Source organism: Kryptolebias marmoratus, linkage group LG22 (genome assembly GCF_001649575.2).
Source record: "Kryptolebias marmoratus isolate JLee-2015 linkage group LG22, ASM164957v2, whole genome shotgun sequence".
In the NCBI taxonomy this organism is placed as follows: Eukaryota; Metazoa; Chordata; class Actinopteri; order Cyprinodontiformes; family Rivulidae; genus Kryptolebias; species Kryptolebias marmoratus.
The window spans coordinates 18,650,064-18,657,973 of record NC_051451.1 but is presented as its reverse complement, the minus strand read 5'-3'; positions in this window follow the sequence as shown (position 1 = coordinate 18,657,973).

Sequence of the window (7,910 nt, the reverse complement as noted above, 5' to 3'; positions counted from 1 at the left end):
GTGTCATATAAGGAATCCAGTCTGAGGCGCTGATGCTGAGATCAACCTAACTGGCTGCTGGAGGGAATCCACCCCTGCATAATGAAACTCTCCTGCAGACAAGCACGCAGATGTACATGTTCACACGAAAGCCAGGGCTGCCAACATGCACTCACATTTAGAGACACTTGCACAACTGCTCACTGACTGAACAGCTTTTCTCTCTCTCTCTCAATTGCCAGGTCTGGAGGTGGTGATTGTAGCTGTGCTGTTCAGGAGGAGAGACTGGAATAGGACAGAGTGGGAGAGAGTAATTTCACTGCTGGTTTGTCAAAAACTTTAACAGTCAATCTCCTCCTCTCACCAGCCTCAAAACTGCAGGAAAACTCCTCTCCACTGACTCCCTATTTATCATCGCTCCAAAGGACTGCTGTATTGCATGTGCCGCGGTCACATTTTCAAATCTGTTACATGTGAAAATTAGTTTTTTTCCATGTCAGTGTGTGGTTAAAATTCTGTTTGTGGAGGAAACTCTGTTTAACACACATCTAAACCCAAGAGAACCAACAACAGATAATAGCTCGAGTGTGAATGTTTTAATGGACGTTTGAAAACTGATTCCCCACTCATTAATCCACTCGTAATCTCAGTTTTTGAAAAGACAAAAACAAAAAAAAAACTTTTGATGATTCTCCACAGCTGAACTTAAAGCTAGATGTGATCTTCTGATATGCCGTTTTAATTAGCCTTCACACTTTAACGCGAGTCCGGCTAAACTGAATAACCCAAGTGGACATGCCGAATTCTTTTAGTGTTTTTCAATCGGCACGCTTGTCTTGCTGCAATCACCCAGCAGGAAGGTTGTTAACCGTCTGACACGGAACATGTTTTTTCCTTTTTTTTAAAGCAGTTTGCTCATTTGCATTTTAACTCAGTGGGGAAACAGATGAAGCACAGCATATTGAAAAAGGAGCGCTGGATTAGAGCAAGGATGTTCACCCTCATAAAACTTGCACAAACCACCCCTGCGCCACACCTCCATTCAAAACAAATCAAGCAGTTTCTGAAAATTAATTGGCATTTTGTTTGTTTTTGTACTTTGAGACACATTCAAACAAGCCACACTTAATTGCTCTACTCACAACATAGTTGTGACTGACAACGTTTTTCTTTGTTGTCGATGAAGCTGAGATGGGATTTTTCTTTGTCTTTAGGAAACAAAGAACCATAATCAGGCTTCGATCTAGCCGATTCTGTGCACTGATGCACGCCAGCTGCTTGAAAACTCAGCCTTGGGTGTAAATGGACTAGATATTTTAAGTCCAGCTTATCTTGTAACTATAGACTCTGTATGTGTAAAGTACATGCACTATGGTTTTGGAATATTTTTGCCTATTTTTATGAAGACTTTTACCATACAAAAGCTGATTTTTAAATAACTTGGAATATTGTGAATATCTCTTTTTTTAATCTTGTTTTTCTAATCTTCCTTACAATATGTTTCATCCCACATCCCTTGTTTTTTTTTATATTTTTCCTGCACTTTTGAAACCCCTTTGGCAGTTATGCACTCTCAGCTGAGATGGAAAAATATCCACCCTTTTTCAGCCAGAAACCAGACCAAGAGGTGGAGATTCTGATGCTTTTTTTTCTCCTCCAGAGCATGCTGGATGTCATGGCAGGAGAGAATCAAAAGCACCTAGAGAAGAAGCCCTACATTTGACCAATTTCCTGTTGATGTAGCTCAACAATAAACCCAGAACATGGCGCAGCTTTCTCTCCAGTTATTTAAAGATTAAATGGCTCAGAGCAGCAGCCACAGTCCCCCAGTCACCACTAGACACAAAGTGGAGCACAACAAGAAAAGTTCAAGTCTACAGAGTGAGAGTGAAATACTTTGCAACATCCAGTTCATTTTTATCAAATTAAATAAAGCAAACATCTAAAGAATGAAAAGACTGCTATTTAAAAAAAAATAAAATAAAATTTACATGCTGCTCTGGACTAGTTTTAGTCTGAGAGTTTGTAGTCTTGAATGTAAATATTACATTTTCTGTAGGGAAGCAACTTTTTTGATCTTGTACCTTGACATTCATTATAAAGTCTTTTTAATGGAATTTAAAAGAGTTTTCAAATTTATTTTATGTGCTCTTCGGTTTTCTTTTCTTTTTTTAATGCTTTTCCCCAAAGCAGAGTTGATATTTATAAACTCTGGAGCACAGCGTGAAAAATTACTGAATACAGTCTGAAGTGGGGTTTTCATATGCAAAAGTAATTAAAAAACTTATCTCTGTGCAGCTCCATCTTTTATCCCTCAGTGTATTAATTACTCAGAGCAAGGTGTGTATGTCAAGAATGTGCCAGTAACTCACATCTTATTTAAGGGTCCACAGATGGGAGAGGAGGACTGTTCTGTCTGTGTGCGTGTCTTTGTGTAATTTCTGTATAAACACACAGAACATCATACACCCAAAGTTGTGTTTTAATAATTTCACAACTTATGCCCCTTTACATCCTCACTGGCCTTGCTTAGCAGGTGTTTGCGTGGTGAATGGGCTGCTTTGTCCTAATTAGTTTCTTTAGCTGCACCTGTAAAAGTGTTAAGATAAGACCTGCCTGGCGTGTCTTGCAGGTAGTGATTAGTACATTTTCTGCTGCTGTGGTCAATACTTTTACCATAGACTGATTGCCTGCTTGTTTTTTTATTACATAAGGTTATTTTTCAAACTAAGGTTTTCAGTTTCTGTTTTAAGTTGCTGCCCAACAAGCTGGCTGGCAACATAAATTGGAGGCTCGTTAGGGATCTGGTAGCACTAAATCTCCACCTCTTGTAAACCAAAGCAAACAGACCAAATACCCAAACAATATATGTTATGTGGCCGCCTACAACTACCAGCATTTATGCTAAATTTCAAAGTCATGTCATACTTCAGCATACGCCAGACTTTAATAACTTGTTTAACCAACTTTAAAACATTACCGAGTGTAGATAGCAGAACCTGCTGGAGGGTTTATCTAATCCTTCCTAGCCTGGAACACCTTGAGATGCCCTCAGGAGGAGCTGGAGAGTGATGGCCGGGTTTTCCGCATACACCTGTTGCCCCTACAACCTGACCTCAATTAAGTAAATGAAAATGGCTGAATGTGTAAGTAATTAAAAAAAATCTATTCTTTTTACCTAAACCATTTGAAATTAATGAAATAACTTGTGCTTCAGTGATTTAGAAATGTCTTTCAACTTTGTTAGTTTTGCTCATCAAAGTCAGCGGGTGAGGCAAACGCGGGTCTAGTCAAGATCTGTTATTAAAGATCTAGTTTAGGTCTAGCAGATAATATACAAGTAAAGTTTCTGCGAACAACTAAACAGCATATCAGAACAAACATAAAGGCGATTAGTGCCATCTGATTGAAAGTGTGTTGATTCATTCGATGTGCTCTTCATCAACTCATTTTCTGTGATCGATCTGTTTTGACCAGCTGCACAGATTAACAAAGCAGATGTTGAGAAGCCAGCGACACTTCAAAATACTTCATGAAGCACTTCCACATCCAATTACTTTACAGTAAAAACAATATAGTATATTTTTACATAAATATCTAATTAATACCACATGTCAAGTCCTTATTTTTAAAAAGTCATTGTTTGGTTTTAATAAAATAATTAGGATTTATTATTTATCAAGTATTTAAATTCTATTTTATTGGATTGTTGGCCTTCAGGTTAAAGATTTACCAATACCAGCCTCGTTCTTGTCCTGCTGGTTCAAGTAAAAGTTTCTGCTGAGAAATCATCAGCATAAAAAAGGGCGGATGAAGTGTCTCTGCCACCTCCCGTTGTTTAAAATTGAAGCCAGCAGGATTCGGTTTATGGGCACTGCCATGTTGTCTTTTTGGAGCCAGAGTTGAGAGCCAGAGTTAAGATGGATGAGGGGCATGTTCCCTCCCTGTGTCTGGGTATTAATAAATGTTTATGTGTAAAACAGGTCTGTTGCTACCTTGTCAGGTGTCCTGTATCTCTAACAGTGACCCAGCTCCACTCACAATCGGGGAAAAAAAAACAGCCAATAGGAGCAACAAAAACCAATCACAGACTTTCATTCATTTTCAGGCAACCAGCCTAATCCATAACTTGCCTAATCTTTATTTTACTCTAGTTCTAAAACAAGTCTTCACCCTGGATTTTTGTCTCCAAAAGGCAGCGAGACACCACAATGTGGCTGTGTAAATGGATTTGAGTACTCACAATATGAGATAAACAAGTACACAAGGAAAGAAAAAAAAATACTGGAAGCAGTTTAGCACTTCTGAAGAGAAGATTCAAAGATGTTGAAACACTGGAGCAAAACAGTGGCTCAGTGCTGATATGAGTAAAAATGCTGCATCTGTCTCATCCTTTACCCCCCAAATACACACACACATACACAAAGACACACACACACCTTCATCCCAACTGAAGTCCTGGTGGAAACACAACTTTGAAAAAAAGTTCAAATCTGGTGAGTTTTGGAAAAGAATGAGCCGTTTCTCTTGCTGCTTAGTAAGATCGACTCATATACAAATCTCTGTTTTAAATATCAAAATACTATTCAAACTTAACTACACCCTTGAGGCGTTTCTTTCCTGTAAATCATTTTCCCTATAAGTTTAAATCTCTTACAGGTTGCATTTAAACATTAATCACGTCTTTTCCTAAGCCTTGAAACTGACATTTTCTATTTAATGCCCTAATTGAAAATCCTTTTATACTATTGATTATGTGTAGTTTGAACTAAACCCTCAGATATCATCAAAGTATCTCTTCAAAATGGTGATGAAACAGATGTCATGGCACTCTAGTTAAATCAGACTTTAAACAAACTGAACCAGCACCAGAAAACGCTCCTCTGTATAAAATATTCCTTTGGCTGAAAGGAGGAATGACACAATTTTCCTGACCAAACACACAATTTTCCTGTCAAGGTCATTGTGAATAAGCATTATCATCTGTCAGCAAGCGAGAAGCTGCCTGAAGCAAAGGGAGAAAAAGTTGAAATAGAGACAAAATATTACCCTGCCAGAAAAGGCCTGTGGCAGGCAAAATGAAAAAGAGAGAGAGAGAGAAAAAAAAACCAAGAGACTGATAGTTTTACAACAAACCTTGAATCTGTTCTATTAACAGCTTTACATTTACAGTAGTCACAATCTGGCCCATACTTCTGCTGACCTACAAATGCTACAGTTTTATGTGTCATGATCAAGATACTAGAGCCAATAATGATCTGCTATAACTTGTAAATCCACCACATGAGGTTTCAGAAACATGACATGGCTTCATATATCTTGGGAGATTGAGCTTCAAGAGTTTTGACGTTTTGGTGACAAGTCTACCAAGTCTCACTCCTACTTAAACCTCATATACTTGTAGTCTGACACCTTCAAATACATTTTAGTTGAGGTGCCCTTATTTCCCTTCACATAATCTCAACAAAACCAGGGGAGTGGAATAGATCAAACCCATCCAACATGTTTAATTTGTTAATGCCACGGATAGATTTTGGTTTAGCAAACACATCATGGGAGTGTGTCACTGATTGAGAGAATAAGGATGAAAGGGAGAAAAAAAATGCATTTTAAAATGTCTTTATATAAACGTCCAATTATATGCCAAAGAAAGGCTTTAAAGATAACTGCTTATGTGTAATTTTTGATTAAGTCACTTTTAATATCAAAATTGATTTGAAATCTCCTTTAAAGATGAGGCCCCAGGTCTTTGAGTTTATGTTCATTAGCATACTGTTGGTTTGCTCTAATGTTCTTTTTGGACAGCAAAATGGTTTTTCTTCTGGCACAATTCCCATTCAGGCTCAATTTGGATAATGTCTTTCAGACTGAAAAAAAGCAACAATTGCACGAGTTACCTGCAGACCCAGTAAGTTCCTTTTTTTGGATCCCTTTTTGCATACAATGGCCAATCTTTGCTAGATTTGCCCATTTTGGAGTAATAGGCAGTCATTTAAACTCAACAAACCTATTTTCAAAATAAAATAGGAGTGAAGCTTGAAAAGAAAAATCAAAGATTTTCAACTTACTAAAGGCAATATTAAAGTTAATATGGAGCAAAGGATTAAACTCTGAAACAATTGCTTATGCATTTTTATTTGATGGCAGCAGGATGATTTTCTGTTGGGTTATGGCAACTTTGATTTGTTTGGAATTTGAGGAGAAATATTGCTTTAGTTTGAATAAGAAACGTATCCTAAATATCTCCTATAATGAGATTTCAGCCTTTTCCTTAGTCTTTTCTTGTATTTTAAATACCATAATACCCCAAAATGTTTTCATTAAGACAGATTTTAAATGTAGGAGTTCAGGTCATTCAGCAATGCTATGGTTTGTCACTATTTTACTGAAACAAGCAGGATCATTATTTCTTTACTTTTCAAAGAAAAAAAATGTCGTTTACTGTTTACAAATGTCTTTTCATCAAAACCTATATGTAGTTACGAAGAATGTTGGTGCCTTTACAAATGTGGACCTTAATATATGCCACATTTCATGCATGCATCTATAATTTATTTCTTGCATGCTTTGGTAGGGTTTCCACTTGCTGGATCCATTGCTGGATGCAGCATTACATTTTGCTCCCTTGTGGTGGTTTTCATAGGTTTTTAGGACCATCCTGGGATTTTCCCTACAAATTCATTTATATTTTTAATGCAGAATTGCCTGAGGACGTGAATATCACGAATGGTCAAACTGGTTTTTGGTATTTCTGTAGATTTCTTCTGATGTGATGATTAAAAACATGCACTGTAGATCATGAATCTCAATTTTTTTTCACTCCAGAGACATTACTCTTAAATTATTTATCTGTTTGTTTGCATAGTTTTTCACACTGACCCCTCTCCATCTTTATTTCTAGAAAGATTCAACCTTTCAAATGAATTTGGACTCAGTAATTTAAACCTCCAATCTGCATGTGATTTTACAACTTTTCCAGGGGGGAAAAATGGCTGGTTCTTACTCCTCTTGGAGTAAAAATGGTGGAGGTCATTTTATTTACTCATTTAATTTAAAATAACTTGGTGATCCTTTTAAATCCATTAGCTGACTCACAGGCTTTCACAAGCTTTTGTTCTGAAGGCTTCTGAGTTGTTATTTTTAGATCTTTGCTTGATGATACCACACATTTCAATAACAAAGCAAACTGTAAACCTTAAATGTCAGATTCCACGTGTCAGTCCATGACGATGCTCTAATTTCTAGCACCTAATCTGGAACCCTTGATTTTAATGGAGTAATTACTGTATGGAAGTGTGATATAGTGCTGCAGTTATATTATTTGATCTGATGGGTATTTTTCCAATGTATTGAAATTCTGATAATACAATGTCATGTGACAGAGGAGTCCAGTCCACCACTTCAGGGCCAAAAGAAACTGTTTCTCTTAAACTAAAAGAATATTAAGTGTTGTGGAACAAAACTGCTAGAGGTAGAAATGACTTTAAGTCACCAACAGTTGAGACTTCATGGGATGCAGTCACAGTGAGAGGACCTGTACTGAACGCTAAGAGAGTAGGAAGGTTAAGGAACCAAGAAATCTTACAGGAGCAAGCAGCCGCTGCCATGTTTGCTCAGCCTGCCAGTAATGATGATGTAGAGCAGTGGTTCTCAACCCTTTCCCCCAGACTACCTTCTCTTCTCACTGCTACTACCTTTCCTAAACAATCAGACCTGCAGCCACTGAGTTTGCTCAAGGCCAGGGATGAGCAGTGATGGTCAGTAATGAGCTTTGGTTTTGACTGTTACAAGGTTGCAGAAGGCTGTTTCTGACAAGTAATGAATGGGAGAATAACCTTTAAGTGAGTGTTTGGCCTACTCTTTGACAATACCAAATTTTTTTGCCCATGGTTTCCATGAAATATTTCCTTGACATTGAATTAGCTTGAAGG